General features: G+C 37.5%; 1 protein-coding gene and 1 long non-coding RNA gene across 5 annotated transcripts in view; one reads left to right on the top strand and one right to left on the bottom strand.

Moving 5' to 3' along the window:
* ERBB4 (erb-b2 receptor tyrosine kinase 4) overlaps positions 1–18,997 on the top strand; it is a 942,903-nt gene that overhangs the window by 301,372 nt on the left and 622,534 nt on the right. The window lies entirely within an intron of this gene.
* Positions 1,225–17,938, bottom strand: LOC148133082 (uncharacterized). Its single transcript, XR_015747074.1, has 3 exons — positions 17,893–17,938; positions 3,916–4,000; positions 1,225–1,321 (listed from the first exon to the last, which is right to left on the bottom strand). It is a non-coding gene; the product is annotated as an uncharacterized LOC148133082 (long non-coding RNA).

Consider the following 18,997-nt stretch of genomic DNA (forward strand, 5'->3'; position numbering starts at 1 on the left):
CTACTGGTTTCTTTACTTTTTTCTTCTGTTCAGTCATGTTCAATTATCAGACATTATCAGAGGCAGCTTGGACAGTTCCTGCAGTTTTCTTGGCAAGGATTGTCAGAAATAATTTGCCATTGCCTCTTTCCTAGGGCTGAGAGAAAGAGGCTGGCCCAAATCCTAGCTGGCTTTGTGCCTAAAGAGAGCCTAGGAGTCACTTTGACCCAGTTTCTAGCCTAGTGCCTTAATCATTAATTGAAGTGGCTGTTTTGCTGTTGATAGTCAATCCTAAAAGACAGAAGCTATCTATCAGTTTAATGTCTTCATTGTTGGTTTTATAAGGCTGTACCTTGTACCATTAGATATTTTTCTCTTTTCCCCCCTCCAGTTTTATATCCTTTTCCCACACAGTGTCCCTTGATTTTTATTACTGGAGCTTACGGATAATTTGCATTTTCAGCTACCAGAGTAGTGTCACCAGCATAGTGCGGGTTGTTGATGTTACTACCTCTAATTTTAAACTATGCTCATGATCTTCCAATTCAGTCTTGGTAGATACCATCCTGGGTTGAATAAATCAGAGAGGGTATACAACCGTGTCTTACTCCTTTGCCAATTTGGAGCCAGTCTGTTTCACCCTGTTCTATCCAGGACTGTGACTTCCTGATCTGGGACAGCAATGCCTTCATTCCCTGCCTGTGAGTTTGTTTATTCATTAGATTTATATAATATTGTTCAGTAGGTGTTTTTCCCTTGCGGTCATCAGATTTTATTTATTCAATGACTTTTAAAAAGGTAAGTTTCTCCACTACCTCCAGCTGATCATCATTGGAAGCACAAAGCTGGACATTGTCTTAGCCAGGGCTGCCTTGGAAATACTGATGTCTACAAGACTCAAGAGATTGGCGAGCAATTTCAATCTTTGCCAAAGGAGTTTTATAATGCTAAGGAACAATGTGTGGTATCTGAGAGTATTTTATTTCTTATCAGGCTGTTAAACTATATGTGCTCATAAGCCATGATCGTTGTGGTAGCAGATGCAGTCTAAATATCCTTTGGTATCTGTGGATGATAAACACATCCTTAATATATTTGTCAGGATTCAGACAGCATTGAGACAACTCTGATGTTTGTTCATAGTGTTAAAAGGTGTCTCAGATGCCACTTTAGAAGATGTGATCTAAACATTGATTACTATTGTGTTGCCTGACCTTCAGGTAGCCTGTAGTCTTACCTTCTTGTTTGAGAATCACTGAGGTTGAATTCTTACTGAAGGAAAAATTATACTCAAACTGTCTCAGGGAAGCAGACTGATAAAGGTTAGGTAAACATAACAGTCCTTGAGAAATGAAAGGAACAAAGAATTACGATTAGTATTTAATTAGCATTATGTCTGATATAACACTACCTAACATCCCCAATACTTGGAATTTATCAGTGTAATAAGAATTGTGAACTCTTTGCACATAGAGGGATAAGATTGGGTAAAGGAGTTATTATATAACTTTGGGAGCATAAATCTGTACCTGATTTGCAGTACTAGACTGCTGATAACATGTTTTTTTATTAACATTTGAATTAGTGCTTAATCTGGATAAGTTCTGAACACGATACAAATTTCCAGGTTATTTTTCATTTCAGTTTCTATATCACATTCTCATTTTCATTGTTATATATACATTTTGTTTCAACAAAGTATAAAATGTATTAACAATAGACAATGCAGTTTTCTACATGGCCTATTCAAGAAATGTTGCCAAATATTTCTTCACAGAGTCCCTTTGCCACCATGAGTTTTGAGACTTTTCTACAAGTGTTCCTTCTTCCTCTTTCCCACATGTATGTTTAATATTGGAACGGGTTGGCACTCTTTTTAGAAAAATCCAAAAGACATGCAGGCTTTCAGAAGTTGTGGAAACTTCATAACTGGAAGCTTTCAAGGAGAAACTGCACTGCCATTTCTCAGAAATAGTGTAGGTTTTCCAGCTTAGGTGGGGAGTTGGACTAGATGACCTACAAGATCCCTTACAACTCTGTTAATCTGTTAATCTGCTTGTATCTGTAATTGTATTCTCTATTCAGATGATCACTATAAAGTTATATATAGCTTATCCTTGAATTTATTGAAATATCAATAAGTTCAAGAATCATATCAATAAGTTCAAGGATAAGTTCCACTCAGTTGGAAGGCACCATTTAGGTCACTTAAGTCCTGCTCAAATTGCAAAAATCCAGATAAAAGCCTCAGCCTGAATGTGTCCAATGAAGGGGAGAATATTACCTCTTACAGCTGGGTAATAGCTCCACAATCAAATTGTTATTTCTCTTAAAAATATTTCCTAAACTGATTTGTTACTACATTAAAATTTTATTATAGTCAATGTCTGAAAATCAGGTGTAATAAATAAAAGCCGATAAAACACTCAACAATTTTTATATTAAGAAAGGTTATGTTGCAGATGCACATTTTTGTTCTTTGATAGTTATTTTCTCATATCATATCCATTTGTTCTAAGTAGTAAAAAACTTTCACACAGAACAGGTGACTTTAAGATTTCTATCAGATATAAGGTAGATGGGGGGGGGGGGGGGGGGGGGGGGGGGGGGGGGGGGGGGGGGGGGGGGGGGGGGGGGGGGGAGGTCTAAATTGGGGGGGGGGGTGGGGGGGGGGGGGGGGGGGGGGGGGGGGGGGGGGGGGGCCGGGGGGGGGGGGGGTTGGGGGGGGGGGGGGGGGGGGGGGGGGGGGAGGGGGGGGGGGGGGGGGGGGGAGGGAGGGGGGAGAGAGAGGGGGGGGGGGGGGGGGGGGAGGGGGGGGGAGGGGGGGGGGGGGGGGGGGGTGGTTTGAGGAAGGGTGGAGGGGGGGGAGGAGAGGGGGTTAATTAGGGGGTTCCACACAGGACGGTGTTTAGGGAACAAGAAGTTTTACAGTCCCGGATGTGAGGATTACCTAAATATCTTCAGTATGACTGGGAAGGATTTTTAAAGTAATGTCTAGAGTAGCCATTGCCTCAAATTGGAATAAATGATGCATCCTAAAAAAAACATGCTCCATGAGTTTGTAAGCATTGTTTTTGTTTTACTTTTAATGTACTGGAAATTTTGGATGAAGGGAGTACATTGACAGGAGCCACAGAAAAGTCTCGCTTATAATTGGTGTAAGATAATAAAAATATTTTATAGGCATGAATCTGGATTTCTCTCAGCCATTAGGAGATCTATGTCTCTAGTCTGTTTCCTAAATATGTCCTTGGTTTTATCCAAATTGCAAATTAACTGGAACCCTGGAGACCAACAAATTAGATGCATCTTACTTATTATGTACTGTACATCTATCAACAAGATATCAACAAGATTGAAAACAGTCTTTTGTAATTAGAGAAATCATCCCATCTGGAGCTTGGTTAATTTTTTAGCCATGTAAATCAGTTGCCAGATCTCCATTCTGCTGGATCCTGCCTCCAGTCTTAACATTGCAGTGGGCACTCAGGTATCAACATTTTAAACCTCGTGCAGTTGGCAAGACCAAAAAAATCCAGAAGCCCAGATTTTAGGTTGATAGTATAGGACAAGTGCAGCATTCTGGAAGTAATAGGAGTTTCCCAACCTCATTTATTGTGAGTTCATTAGTTGTGAATACTTTGAAACACTTGAAACACTTCTTCCCATATTTCTTGCCACTTGGGCTAAATTGACATTTATAAGATCAGTTGTCAACTGATTCATCTGTAGTATCTCTTGAAAGTTTATATCTGTATTCTATTTTATTCCTTTTCCAGCACCGCTCACTCCAACCCCCAGGTCTTTTAAACATTAACGGAGGTCTGAGACTGCAGTTTTGAGGTAATGTTTATGCAGAATATAACTCCTTATTCAATTGCAATATTTCAGTCATCGGACCCAGCCCTTCATTAGACCTTTCCCAGCTTCTCTTACTTTGAGCATCAGTGCACAGTAAAGGCAGCAAAGGCCACGAGCAGGAGAACAGAGAAATACAGGAATTGTCGTTCCTCCAGGGATTCTGCTGAAAACAAGGGGGAAAATTACAGAAAAAATATTTGAAGAATTTACTCTGTTTGGTCTGAGTTCTTTATATTTTTTTTTTATTGAGATAGAGATAGGCTCCATTTATATTCCCAGCAGGTTCACTTGCTTTCTACAAATTTTGCAGTTACATTGCAAGCAATTCAATACTGGGATTTGCTGTCAACAAAAGAAGGGAAGACCTCCTGGTACTTCCTATCTTTAAACAACTAAAGTTGTTTTTTATTTCTTAAATGGTATTGATTCATACGGCTAATGATAGGCTGCATAAACGTGTTCTTTGTGCTTTCTTGTGGATAGAATGCCTTGGAAAATTACAATTAGCTGTATCTAAAATGCTTGAAACCTATTGTATTGCACAAACCTGCTGTCAAACTCATGCTATGTCAAAAAAAGCAATAGAAACACATGCCTGCCCTCCTGGGTAGAGACCGGAGGTACTAATACTATGGCAATGAAGATGACTAATGAGTCGGCATATGAGGTTGTCCATGGAATGCTGCATTCACTGTTCAAGCCACTTGTTGAATGGCCTTGTCTCTTATCTGATTGAACTTTGTGAGATTTCTCTTTCTATTTTTTATAGCATACACAAATTAAAAATCCAGAGAGCAAGAGGAAAAAAAGAGCCTGAGTGTTGCCATTCAGATAGGCTAGAACTGAAAACTCTATGCTAAAATTACTTCCCTATGAACATATTAAGTAATAGATGTGATGTATACCATTTTGTAGAGTATAGAAATCACTTCAGTACCATAAACAGGTATAATCCCTTAGTTGCCATTTTCCAGATAGCCATAATTCAATGTGGCCTGCTATGCTTTCCTAACTTGAGCATCACTGCATTCTGCAGCACTGTGGAATGCTACAAAAGGCTGCAGAGTTTGCATTAGGGAAACGTAGCAAACTGCTTCATTACTGGGCTGCACAGCACCATCCTAGATGTGGCCATCATTTTAACTCAGATTCTTTAATATTTATTTCTATTTGGCGATATATTAATCAGTTGGATTTTCCTTTAGCTTTGTTTGAACATTGTAACCAGACTACCATTATCGGGAGCTGCCATGTCCAATGTATATTTTACCCAAGCTGCCTCTATCCTATTCTTGAATATATGTTGAATAATTGACAATTGATTTCAGGGAGCCTTATAACTCAAGTCATTTTTATTCTGACGTGAAACATTTAGGGGACTGGTCCCATTATCTCATATAGTAGGAGGACCCAGATGGAAGAGAAATAACAGTAGGTTGCTTAGTGGAGAATACATGTTTAGCCATCTAGGACTTGATTCCTCAATTGATTTGCATTAGTTACAGATGAAATAGCTCTTTTATGAGACTCCAGAATCCATTGAAATACTGCTATATAAGCCATCAAACTTAGTCAAGCATACAAAAATGGTAATACCTAGAATCATAGAAATTATAGATCTTTGCCTTATCATTTACTTTCAGTTTGATGGGTAGATATACAAACAAATCAGAGGAATCTATGACATTATTCATCTCAGTATTTACAACTAGGATAGTCATATAAAATGTGAAGCAATAGCCCTCTCACACATACATCCAAAATGTGGATGTATTAAATGGACAACACCTTTGTCATAAGAGAAAATGGCAATTAGAGGATACACATAGCATAATAACATCTTTAATGAAATCAAATTCACAAGAAAAAAAAGAAAATAACAGACTACTGTTCCTTTGTATTCTCATCAGCAGAGAAACAAAAGTGACATACTTCAAACTCATATACATAGAAAAACAATACAGACAAACCAAGTGTTGCATTATCAACACATCTGCCTTTGAGAAAAGCTGACTAAGATGATCAAAAACACACCACAGTGACACAGAATTTAAAAGGGGGAAATTACCTTTATAGCACCCTTCAATGCAATGGGTACCCACGTTATGCAGGAATTTAGGTGTGACTCAGTAGAAATAAAAGATGGAGTCCTGATGTCTCTTGATAAGCCAAAACAGATAAAGTATAGAAGATATAGGAATACTCAAGTACACTTTTTGTGGTTTTGGTCACTTGCTTATCCTACAGTCTTGTTTTTTCTTGTGGCACTTTCCACAGCCTTGAAGGCCTACTGAGGCCTGAACTTTACTTCTGCCATCTCGACATATGTACCTTTTAACGGTTAAAATTTAACCAATCATCAAACAGATTCCTGATCAACACCCACTCAACTTCATTAAAAAGCTTCATTAAAAAGCCTTTCAATACAATCAATCAGAATGCAACCATCAGAACCCATGAAAGAATTATCCTCCCATCATCAAAATGGCTCAGTAATTATCAACAGATTACTTCATTGTGTAGGTATCACATTAGCCTAGAAATCAGCAAAATCTTTTCAAAGCATCTTGGGTCAAACTCAAGAGTTTCAACAATGAGACAGTGCGGAACAGGAACTATTTACAATATGTAATGCAAATTTTAAAAAAATCATCATGTAGGAACACAAGGAAAACATGCAGTGAGAAGACAGGACGAAAATTCTATAGTTTCATAGCAAATTGACAAATGAAGCTACAAATTCAACTGGGAAATCAAACTAAAGTCACAAATGCAAGAGAATTTTAAAAGCCTGGCATTCTGACAGATCAACTACTATCTAATGAGACAAACCTGGTGTATAGAGTATTTAAAAAACAAAAGCCCAAGGAAGAAACAAAGAGCCTAGACACATCTTCGTTAATCATACATCCAGCAATCTCCACAAAAATAGGAGGGGTCCAACATATTGCAATGGAGAGAAACAATTTATGGTAAAACAATATAGCCAACAAAACCAGACAGGCTGGTTAGGAGCAGGCACATAAACTGCAATAATCCTGTTCTAGAGAGGTAGGATAAACTTCCAGGCCTCATCCTTTGTGGCAAAGCACTGATGATATTAGTCTGGCAATGAAACGTTTGCAAAAAGAAAACAAATTTAGCAAACATCAAGATCTCAAACAATGGTTGGAAGTAGCTACAGTTGCATACACTCAAGTTATCTTGGCATATTTTTCTCCTTGTTTAAAAGTTTAGCGCTTGGAGTAGTATTACATAGTTAGAAACAATATTACATTCATATCATAAGTTAAATATAGTGGTTATGTCATTACAATTGTGGCAAGTTCTTAAAGAGATGGGAGTACCAGACTATCTTATTTGTCTCTTGAGAAACCTACATGTGGGTCAAGAAGCAACAGCGACAACTGGACACAGAACCACTGATTGGTTCAAAATTGCGAAACAAGTCTGTCAAGGCTGTATACTGTTGACCTACTTATTTAATTTATATGCAGAGCACATCATGAGAAAGGCAGGGCTAGATGAATCAAAAGTTGAAATTAAGATTGCCAGGAGAAATATCAACAACCTCAGACATGCAGATGATACTACTCTAATGGCAGAAAGTGAAGAGGAACTAAAGAGCCTCTTGATGCAGGTGAAGAAGGAGAGTGCAAAAGTTGGCTTGAAACTCTACATTAAGAAAACTAAGATCATGGCATCTGGCCCTCTCAATTCCTGACAAATAGATGGGGAAGAAATGGAGGTAGTGACAGATTTTATTTTCCTGGCTTCCAAGATTACCATAGATGGGGACTACAGCCAAGAAATTAAAAGATGCTTGCTCTTGGGGAGGAAAGCTATGGCAAATCTAGACAGCATACTAAAAAGCATCCTGCCAACAAAAGTGTGTATAGTCAAGGCTATGGTTTTCCCAGTTGCAATGTATGGCTATGAAAGTTAGACCATAAGAAAGGCTGAGTGCAAAGAATTGAGGCCTTTGAACTATGGTGCTGGAGAAGACTCCTGCGAGTCCCTTGGACTGCAAAGCGATCAAACCGGTCAGGCCTAGAGGAGAACAACCCTGCATCACACTGATACCCTGACAACTCTTCAGAAAGCCAGATCCTGAAGATAAAATTCAAATACTTTGGCCACCTAATGAGAAGAAAGGACTCACTGGAGAAGAGCCTAATGCTGGGAATGATTGAGGGCAAAAGAAGAAGAAGGGGACGACAGAGAAAGAGGTGGCTGGATGGAGTCACTGAAGCAGTAGGTGTGAGCTTAAATGGACTCCAGAAGATGGTAGAGGACAGGAAGGTCTGGAGGAACGTTGTCCATGGGGTCACGAAGGATCGGACACGGCTTCACAACTAACAACAACAACATTATAATGACATCATAAACAATATATATATTTCCATGGACATTTTCTCTTTCAGAAGACTCCATTGCATTTTCAGGATGCTTATTTCTGAAATGGGATGTGCAGTTTTCACATTGATTCAATATCAGTTAAGCAGTGTCTGTGTCTCAATTGTCTTTTTTAAAAGGTTCTGCAACTCTCAGTCAAGCATCTGTCACTTGTCAGGAATTCTTATTTGCTATTGAGAATATGTAAATGTGCTGCTAGTTAAATTTTGTTGATCCCCAGGAATAGATGTCATAGAAATAACTTCACGTTTTCAATTTTAATTTTAGACTTTAGATTTGTCCATGATTTGCACATTAGAAGAGCTTTCTGAACTATTTCCTGAGATAATGCATTATATCTCAGTTAAGTTTGTATGGAACTGACCACGAAATATGTTCACTTAATGGCCACTGTCAGGGAAATTTAGTTTTATGCAAACACATTTGCTTTCCCTTAAAGTATCAAAGACAAAATTGTCAGCTTGTTCCAAGTTTTGTGATAAATGCATTTCTTAGTGAGGATTTGACTTTCTATCATGAATGCATTTCTTGCTGAGGGAAAGTGTTAAAAGATACAGTTTCTTTTGCATTTTACTTTGTTAAAAAATTCTTTTTAGTAAATGAGGTTTACATCTAAAGTAGAAGAATCTGGTGAATCATGATATTTCTTTACTACTGATACAGCAGCCACTGTCTAAAATTGCATCTATATACAGTATGTTGCTTCTTTAGACATTTATTTTTCTGTACTTTTAGTTCTAAAAGTGACTGTCACATCATTCAGATGCTTCCTAATTTCATGGTTTCAGTTAAAAGATAGAAGAAAGGGTACATTGGAGAAATGCTTTGTTGTTATTAATGGCAGTTCTTCATCTGCTAATCCCAATGATTATACGCTTACCTTAGAAATACTGACTGCACTTAATAGGAATGTAATAAAGATGAAGTTGCTTTCTTCATCTAGTCAATCAGTGGCTACTTTCTCCAACTGAAATAGAAATAAGGCTAGGTCTCGCTATCACAACAGCTCCATATCCTTTTGAAATATAGTGTGTAGGGATTTCATTGCTCTGTTCTGTCAATAACAAAATGCTCTGTGCAGGGATGGTCACTCAGATCTCTTTCTGTACCAGATTGATACAGTCATATAGGGAATTAGTCTTTGGCTCCAAGTCCATATACTGGATCAAATACATTCATTTGTAATGCTTGCCTCCATGAAAAGAAATCTGTTGAAATAAGATAGATGGAAAATCAAGTAATCTTACTCAGTTTTTTATTGTTATTGTACCAGTAGCTTTGCCCAATCTCATCCTAGGCAGATTCAATGTTTCACTTGAAAATAAGAAATTATTATTTTTGACATGGAGACCTATGCCTGTTTTATGGGTATATGAATTTGATTGTGGGAAGAGTTTTTTTCCTTATAAAAGAAAGAAAAATATTTTATTTAGGCAGATACATTTATATGAAGGACAGCTCCAAGGAAGCTGTTTCAGGCAATCCTTTGCAATGGCAGCTGCAGTAGGGAGACATATAGGGGATGATTTGGCTGCAGAGCATGCATAGAGCTGCAGAGAAGGAAGGTCTGATCCAGAGCTTCCTTCCAGGCCTGAGGCATGTAGGGATGAGCAAAGTAGACAGCAGAGGAGGTTGGTGTGGCTCGCTGGGAGGCAGGATGTTCCCACAGGTGAATTCTTGCACCTGGTGAGGATTCTTATTTCACAGCCATCACTAGCAAGTGATGCCTTATTGGGAACTACCCCTGTGATATCTGAAATTCTGTCCATTTGTACCCTGAACTCCTGCCTGAGGAAACTCTGTGCCTTCAAATCTGGACCATCTGTCATCTTACCCAAGACCCTAAGACCTTTGGATTGTGAACTGATGGCACTTCTAATTGTGTATGTGATTGCATACAAGCTCCGCCTACTGCTCCTCGCAAACGGCCAAACTAAAGTTAAGTCTTTTGCAAGCAAATTGTGCGTGCAGTGCAGATGCATGGCCTGGAATAAGACAATTTATTCTGTTTACACTGGCCTGATAAAAATCCTGATTCTGCTTTCTCTTTTTGGATAGATAGACAGGCACTTGCATACATATACACATCTCTTGATTCACCAGGTATGACTAAAAACACAGATGTGGTCTTTTTTTAATGACAACTATAGTATGAGTGTCCTTCAATATATAAAATAGTCAGAGTTTCTGTATATGAAGAAACATTATTCTGGCTTGTTCTGCACATGGAAATGGATTCCAGCTGGCATTTTATTTATAACAAAAAGATATTGAGTCTGTGGGAAAATCTTTAGTTAGATCATTAAATTGGAAGAGGCTATTTTAGTCCATCAAATCCAACACTCTGTTCATTGTCGGAATCCAAATTAAAGCACCCCAGTCAGTTGACTGCCTGGCCTCTATTTAACACATCCAGTACTGGAGAACCCTCTGCTCTCGATAATAGGATCCATTATTGAACTATTTTGACTACGGTATTAGGGCATTTTTTTACATTGGAAAAATAGGAATCTGTCTTTTTGTAACTGAAATCCATTATCTTGTGTCCCATACTCTAGACTGATGGAGAGAAAATCTTGGTATTCTGTTTGGCATCCTTTCAGTTACTTAAAAATTGCTGTCATGTTCTCATTTTCTTTTCTCAGCTAAACATTCCCAATCATAAAATATCTTATCATAGGATGTTTTTTGTTCTACTAAGTATAAAACAGATTCTTCTAGGAATCTGTTTTAATGAATCTGAATTCAAGTGTGGTGATGAGAACTAGATAAAATAACCCTAGGTGGTGAGCAAACAGTGCAAGTCTAAAGGGTGTTACATCCTTTGATTTCAGATCTGTTGATGTAGCCTAACATTGCACATATTCATCTTTTCAATGAAGTTATGTAAGAGGAGAGCCATGCTAGTTTATGAAGGCCAAGAATCAGAAACACCATTTACAATATATAGCTTTTCATCTGAACCCACATGATTCTTTTTACTTTCATAAGACATCTTCTGGTCAGCAATCCATTGTCTCAGTGAACAAGGGTTCCATAAATACCTCATAATAGTGGAGCAACTTACTTAAAAAGAAACTTTAAAAACATATTAATGTCCTGTTCCTTCCCCTTAATTTTTAACCATTAGGTAATATTAGCTGTTATACAGGATATACTCTTAGCTCAATTGTGCTGATAATGAGGTCCCACCAATAAGTACCAGCCTATGTTCCATGTCAACTAACCACAAATATTAAAATAGGCTCAAGCAACTCAGAATGGAAAGTGATACCTCAAGGTTTGAGATAGCTGAGGGGTTTTTTTTGTAGATAAGCTACGATTATTTGGAAGCATGTGGAATTTGTTTTGTAGGTGGATGCTTTAAGCCAGGGATATCAAACTTGCATTGTCATGGCGGTGTCACATGACATATCAGGATTTCCCCCCCTTCGCTAAATCGGGCAGGCGTGGGGCCAGCATGTGACGTATCCACCCCGCAGGCCGCAAGTTTGACACCCCTGCCTTAAGCAGTAAAATGTAATCTGATATATTAACATTTTGTTTATATAAACAGCTGGACATTTTCTTCACATAAATGAAATTTTTCTTGCAGGCTAAATGCTCTAAGTCTAACTAAGGCCTTGTGAGCTAGAGGCATCCTAAATGGCTATCCAAGATACAGAAGATGATGGTTAACTTGCTTTGATTTTTGTGAGTTGAAAGTATTAAACTGCATTATCTTCAGGGACGGCAATTAATATATTTCTTTCAGTTTTTCTCTAAAATCATCAGGCATTTATAAAGCATAAGTGATTTATTTAGCAGGGTGAATATAAATGTGACTATTTAATGGCATCTGGTTGTTCCTGTCTCAGAGAGAGAAAAAAATCATATTTAGAAGATATTTTCAATAAAAAATAGATCCAAAGCTTAAATTTATCTAAGACATATAGTCCTACAATAGGAAAAAGCAATGTCTTGTATGCCCTTGTGGGACTGGAAGACAGATTTTCAAGAGAATCTGTGTTAAGGATTTTCCAAGAGATCCTTAATTAGAACTACTTAATTGGGTTCATATGTTTTAACTGGAAAAGGCTATAGCTTCACTCTGTTTAAACTATCTTCAAATCACATTGTATACCTTGGGGTCAGCAGCTTTGTAATATGTCCTCCCACAGGTCATTCCCAAGCTTGATTATTCTGATTTGTCCCATGTAAGGCAAATAGGCTGACACAGAGATAATGTGTGGAAAGAGAGGGAGTCCTTCTATTTGGGCTCTGCTGAGAAGAAACTCCTAAAACTGTTATTGAGGGAAATGCTATTTTGCTGTGCACTTCTGTATGGGAGCTTCAGTATGTTCTTCTGCCAAAAATGGTGAAATTCCCAGCTGGGACAGCTGAGTTAAGTAGCCTGGCTTTCTTATAAGTTTCTAAGATGTTTTCCTTTCTGTGAGAGCATGCATCTTGTATATCTTCAGTTGAAGACTAAAGTGGCACAACCTAGCTCCAGGCTGAGCTTTTCTACCTCCATGTAAGTTAGACCTTAAGGAACATAACCAGGGATGTGATTCAAATTTCTTAACAACCGGTTCTGTGGGCGTGGCCTAATTTGTGGGTGTGGCTTGGTGGTCATGTGACTGGATGGGCATGGCTTGCTGACTGGGTGTGGCTTGGTGGTTGTGTGACTGGCTGGGCTTGTATGTAAATATTGTAAATATTTATGTAAATGTTTAATGTTTTTATAAAAAAAGAGCAACTTTTACCCAAAATCAGGCAATGCAGGCAGGCAGATAGAGTTGCTCACAGAATCACAGATTCACTTACAGGTCTACCATTCTGCAAAAGGCTACCTGAGTCTGCACTGAAAAATAGAAGCTTCAGTCCTAAGGAAGCTTCAGCTCAGCTTTTAGATTAGCTAGAAAGCAAGAAATCCGAAGATTTCCTGCTTTGTAGCTACTCTAAATCTCTCGGCACAGCAGAATAGCTGATGGTCAGGGGGAAAAATAAAGGAAAAATAGCAACTTAGTAGGCAAGTTTGATGGCGCACATACCAGGTAAGGAGTGAGTGGATGGGTCAGGGAGGGGCCAGCTAGTGGTGCAATTTGACGGTTCTCCGAATTGGGCAGAATCATAACAACCGGTTCTTTGGAACTAGTCCGACCAAGTAGAATCCCACCTCTGAACATAACTGCTTATTGTTTTGTAAATGTAAGGAAAGAGAGTTTTTAAAAATGATCACAGGTTTTAGAGCTTCAAACAAGATTTAATAATGATTTTAAGTTTCAATTAGAAATTGAATCCCTTTCTTCTTAAAAATTATATAGTTTTCATAATACTCTTCCCTAGTTCATTAAATCAGTAAATGAATTTAGCAGGTATTAGTTTTGAGCTTTATTAATTGTGACTTGTTTTTCATTATGAGATAATTGTCAGTTGCAAAACATAAATGCTGCATATCTGACTGGTGACAAAAGTTTCCGAGAAAGAAGGCAGAGAAAAGGGAAAAACAGTCAGTTCCATCAGAAATGTCTTTTACAGTTTGGTTATACAGAATAACAGAGGTGGAAGGGACCTTAGAGTTGTACTGGTCCAATCCCCTGCTCAAGCAGGAGACCCTATATTTAAACATTTCAAAAGGATAACATTTTGTGTCCACAGTTATTTTTTTAAAACCTGGGTGGAGAAAAGTGCAGAGAATAAAAGGGGAAAAATCATTGTATTTTTTCTTTGCTATCATATGCTGTTGACCTGAAATAACATGGTTGGATTGTGAGAGATGGATGATGGAAAAAGCTCCTTTGTTGTGGAGTTCATTTCTTACTGGTTTCAGAATCAATCGATATTCGTGATCCAGTGCTAAAATATCTCATAAGATGTGTAAGCAGCTCATAGCCTGGAGGCCATGCTCCAATAGACAGAGTTCTTGAAAGAAAAATGGTGGCTTATTTCTGAGTGTGACAGTGAAATTAGCATTCTTTGCCTCATCAAGGCATGTTGCAGGAAGGAGTGAGTCTAAAAAAAATATGTGGGATAACGTGGCATAAAGAAAGGACAGAGAAAAATAAGGGGGGATGGAAAAGACTCTACTTAACTCGTTTTGCTTTCTTCTGTACCAAATCATCCCCAACTCTGTTTTCTCCTCTGCACCACCAATGGAAATGATATTGTCATTATCACCAGCATGATTTTTACTTGTTTGGTTCTTTTTCTATTGTTTTTCTGGGCAAAAGGACTAAAATGGCACATTACATTGATTCTTGACTGAGATGCTTTTTATTGCCTCATGAAGACAAACTTCAATTTTACTGTGAAAGAAGTTTCTAATATAAATGGGCAATAGATCAGGAAATCAGAAGGAAGTGCAAATGAAGGGCTCAGGTGAGACATATTGGGTGGAGCAGTTCAGAGAAGCCTACAGCAAGAAAGCCTATGGTCATTGGGGGTGGGGAGGGCACAAAAGAAGTCTGCCCACATGGCTAAATATAGCATGGTGGATTTCCTGCCACAGCCTTTTTAGAATTCAGCTCAGGTCGGTTATCTTGCCTTCAAGTACAATTTCTATTTATTCTGACCTTGCAAATTGACATAGCATAACTGAAGCAATGCATCAGGTTCAAGCACTCACATGGAGCCGAGGGAGCTTCCTATATAGGAAACATATCCACTTGCTTAGATTTGGAACCTAGGCAGAATACTATTCTTCCCTGTTTCTCTTTATATATGATGGGTGCTATGGTAGTAATATAAGCCATTAACCAGATTATAAATTCATATCTAAATGCATATCACAAAGCAGTCTAAAAATAACTTCAGAAATAGTAACAGCATAAAATCTTTTAAAGGTTATTACAAATGCTTGTTGGCATAAAGACTATCTTGGACACAGTCATTTGGGCATAGTAAAACCTTGAATTGATTATTTGAGGGAAAGGGGGAGTTTCTGTATTTATGTTGTTGGTATATTGTTTTAACATGCTTTTTCAGTATATAATGTAGTAATTAAACAATGATGTGAATAATGCAAATACTATAAATTATGGCATTCATTGAAGGAGGTAAAATAAATGTTCTCCTGTTTCATCTGGAATCCTCTATATGGAGGTCTTTGAAACCATTTCAACAAGCTGAGCATTCAACTGCTAAACCTGATTGAAGTTGGTTGACTGGGTTATCATTTACTAATGTGTCTTTAGCCTTTGGCTATAATAAGGATTCATATATTCACTTTTGAAAATTTTTCTTTAGATTTTAAAAAAATCACCTTTCTGACAACAATTCCTTGATGTCTGGAATAATACCACATTTCCAATTTCTCAACATGATTTTTTTAGCTATCTCCATGCCTATTTGCAGTTATGGGTCTGCCATTCAGTGACTAAGAAAGTAGACTGTCATTGTCCAGTATTGATTCTAGCTTTTTAATCATGTGTTTCACCAATGAGTGGTTTGAGTTCTATTATTGCTAAGTCCAAAAATAATGATGAAGATGGCTATAAAAATGCAGAGGTTGGGAATGCTAAATTAACTTCATTTGCTGTTTGATGCTTTCATTCCACTCTATTCATCTCAAAGCTGCTCTGACAAAAAAAATAGTAAAACAAAATTATGAACAGTGACATGGCATTAATTATCCAATTGATAGCAAGTGATTTTTTTTAACTGAAAACCCCAATTAACCAAACTGTCAGCTTTAAAATTCAGCTGTCACATTTCATGGAAGGGGTGGTGGTGGAGGAGTTGAAAAGTTCAAGGTTATTCTGTATGTCGTATTAAGAAATTCCAGTTGCAGTTAATTGGTTCTCGTGATTGATGAAGTGTAGAAGTGGGAGGAGAGAAGAGGAGAGAAGGTGGATTCTGTGTAATGCACAAAAATAATTTCACTTTGGGAAATTGCCTTTGACATGCCAGATCTGTTTCTAAATAAATCAATTGGAGAGAAAATGTCTCAGAGTGATTGATATCATGGATGCCTTACACAAACATTTAAACAATATCAATTAACCAAAATATAGATTAAAAATTCCAATTTTATTTTTATTCAGAAACTTACATAATTTAGAATGTTACTTTTGGAATGCTTTCTTATTTTAATTAGTACTGATTAAAATATTTTCAGGGACACGGTGGCTCAGTGGCTAAGACACTGAGCTTATCGATCAGAAAGGTTGGCAGTTTGGCAGTTCGAATCCCTAGCAACGCGTAATGGAGTGAGCTCCCATTACTTGTCCCAGCTTCTGCCAACCTAGCAGTTTGAAAGCATGTAAAAATGCAAGTAGAAAAATAGGGACCACTTTGGTGGGAAGGTAACAGCGTTCTGTGCGCCTTTGGCGATTAGTCATGCTCGCCACATGACCATGGAGACATCTTCGGACAGCACTGGCTTTTTGGCTTTATAACGGAGATGAGCACCGCCCCCTAGAGCCAGAAACGACTAGCACGTATGTGCGAGGGGAACCTTTACCTTTACTTTAAAATATTTTTAAGATTTAATTCTATTTGTTTACAAATAGAAGGGGAGTAAACGTTATATGAATGTTTTGCTTGGGGCTTTGCCCAGATTTGATTTTCTTATGTAATGAAAGCTATAGTATATGTGTTTAAAAGTTAGTGAACTTTTTTGAATGTTCAGTATTTCTGCATCAGTATGACTAAAACATGATCTGTTTTCATAGTCCTGAAACTATGTCATACAAGGCTGTGTCACTTAAATAGGCACTTTAGGAAGCAAACATCAGATTCTGTGAAATCCTATCTAGATCCTTTCTCATCATACCATTTATTTTCCTCTCTCTTTCTAAGGTCTGCCTGTACTTGCTTCTGAACTGATATATTAATTTTTTTTTTAAATACTCATAAAAGAAGTATTCGTATTGGAAACTGATTTATCTCAAATAAGCAAGATCCTATGGAATTGTTTAAATGTCTCATAATAGTTGAAGACATAAAAGAGTGAATGGCAAGTAGGAAAGAAACCTTGACAGCGAGTTCCTTTTACTATGATACACAAACAGCAAGTCAAGCATAGAGAAAAAATGAACACAGAAAGGTTATAGCTGCGGTGTGCTGGTAAATATTTAAGAACCGGCTGAGCCACTGCTGCTACTACACTCCTAGGCTGTGCTGATCAGTACACTTGGCATAAAGGTTTAGGTTTGTTCTCAATTGGCTTGGACAATTCCAGAAAATTTAGCAATCAGTTTTCATAAGCTTGGTCTGAGTTGACTTTAGCAGACTATACTAGAATAAATTTTAGGATAGACATTCACACCCTGTAGCTTGAGGAGCACAGGGGATTTTCAAATACTACGGGTTCAGTCTCCAAAAAGTTATTAACAAATTGCAATTTTCAATGTGGCAGAAAGTTAAGTGTGTGTGTGTGTGTGTGTGTGTAGAAAAAAATAATATTAGCTGTTTAAGTAGATTTAAATGGGATTAGAATTAATTCAAATCTACTTTTGATTTGATCCTACCTGTTTTTTGATGCCATGCCACTCAGTGTTCAAATGTGCTCAGATTCAAAAGATATATTTATCTCTGACCTAGTATCAGATACACTGCCATCTTTTTTATAGTTGAAGGAAGTAAGCAGAACAAGGACCATCTAATTAATAAGCTTGGCAACAGAACTGAAGGAATAAGGGGTAAAAATCCTACCTGCGTCCTTGGCAGAATAAGAGAGGTTGAGAATAGCATGCAATAGAGAGCACAGAATATGATAGGCCTTTCTTTGGGTTTTTTTTGTCAGTTCCTAAGCAACCTATAACCAGAGCTTGTAATAAGTTCTACACCCTGAGTGACCATTGTTATTATACTGAATGAAAACTGACCCTTAGTTATTCTGTAATGGATTCTCTGACATTGCTATCTCAACAGAAATTTGTAGCTTCCATTTGAGATTTGAAACAAATGTGAATCTTTTCTTTCATGTCCCAAGAAAGTGAAATGGAAATTTAACCTGTTTATTATAAAGCAGGCAGAGCAACACTAGGGAATATAAGTCTGATAATGATTTGATCATTTTAGAAACCAGCTGGCACATTTTAGGCTCATTCCTTGCATTTTTCCATCTGTACAAAATTATAATTCATGTATATATGAAAATAGTTAACTAACATGTCACTAACTAACTAACATGTAACATGTTAGTTAGTTAACTAACATGTAACATGGCAAAGGAATCCTAGAAACCTGAAACAAGAGTGTCCTATAATTCCAATAAATGGCAAAGACTTCAGTAGATTTGCCTTTCAATAGTCTTTATTTCTGCACTTTAATTATGATTAATTATGCTGATGCTGAATGAATGCTTTTCAAATAGATCTTTCTCTGTGTTGATAACATAATAGGCTCACCTAGGTTTGTGAGAAAAGACTGTTTATATACTGCATTTGCCATCAAGATATTAAGGATTAACTAGAAATAAACTTCACAAAACCAAACATTTATATATTTTTCAATGGATATTGAAGTGACATGCAACTTGAAAAAAACTTGCCTCTCTGTAAATGTTAGCTCACCAGTTTCTTTTGTGGCCAAAGCAATCAAATTAATCAGAATAGAGCTGGAAGGGATCTTGGAGTCTTCTAGTTAAACTCCTGCTCAAGCTGGAGACTCTATAGTAAGTACTATTTCAAACAAGAGTCCAGACTCTCCTTAAAAACCTCCAGTGATGAAGCACCTACAAGTTCAACAAGCTGTTGTACTAGTTAATTGTCTCACTGTTAGGAAGTTTCTCCTTAGTTCCAGATTGCTTCTCTCC

This window comes from Notechis scutatus, chromosome 1 (genome assembly GCF_049901735.1).
Source record: "Notechis scutatus isolate UNSWTSFEM ecotype Mainland chromosome 1, rNotScu1.2, whole genome shotgun sequence".
Lineage (NCBI taxonomy): Eukaryota > Metazoa > Chordata > Lepidosauria > Squamata > Elapidae > Notechis > Notechis scutatus.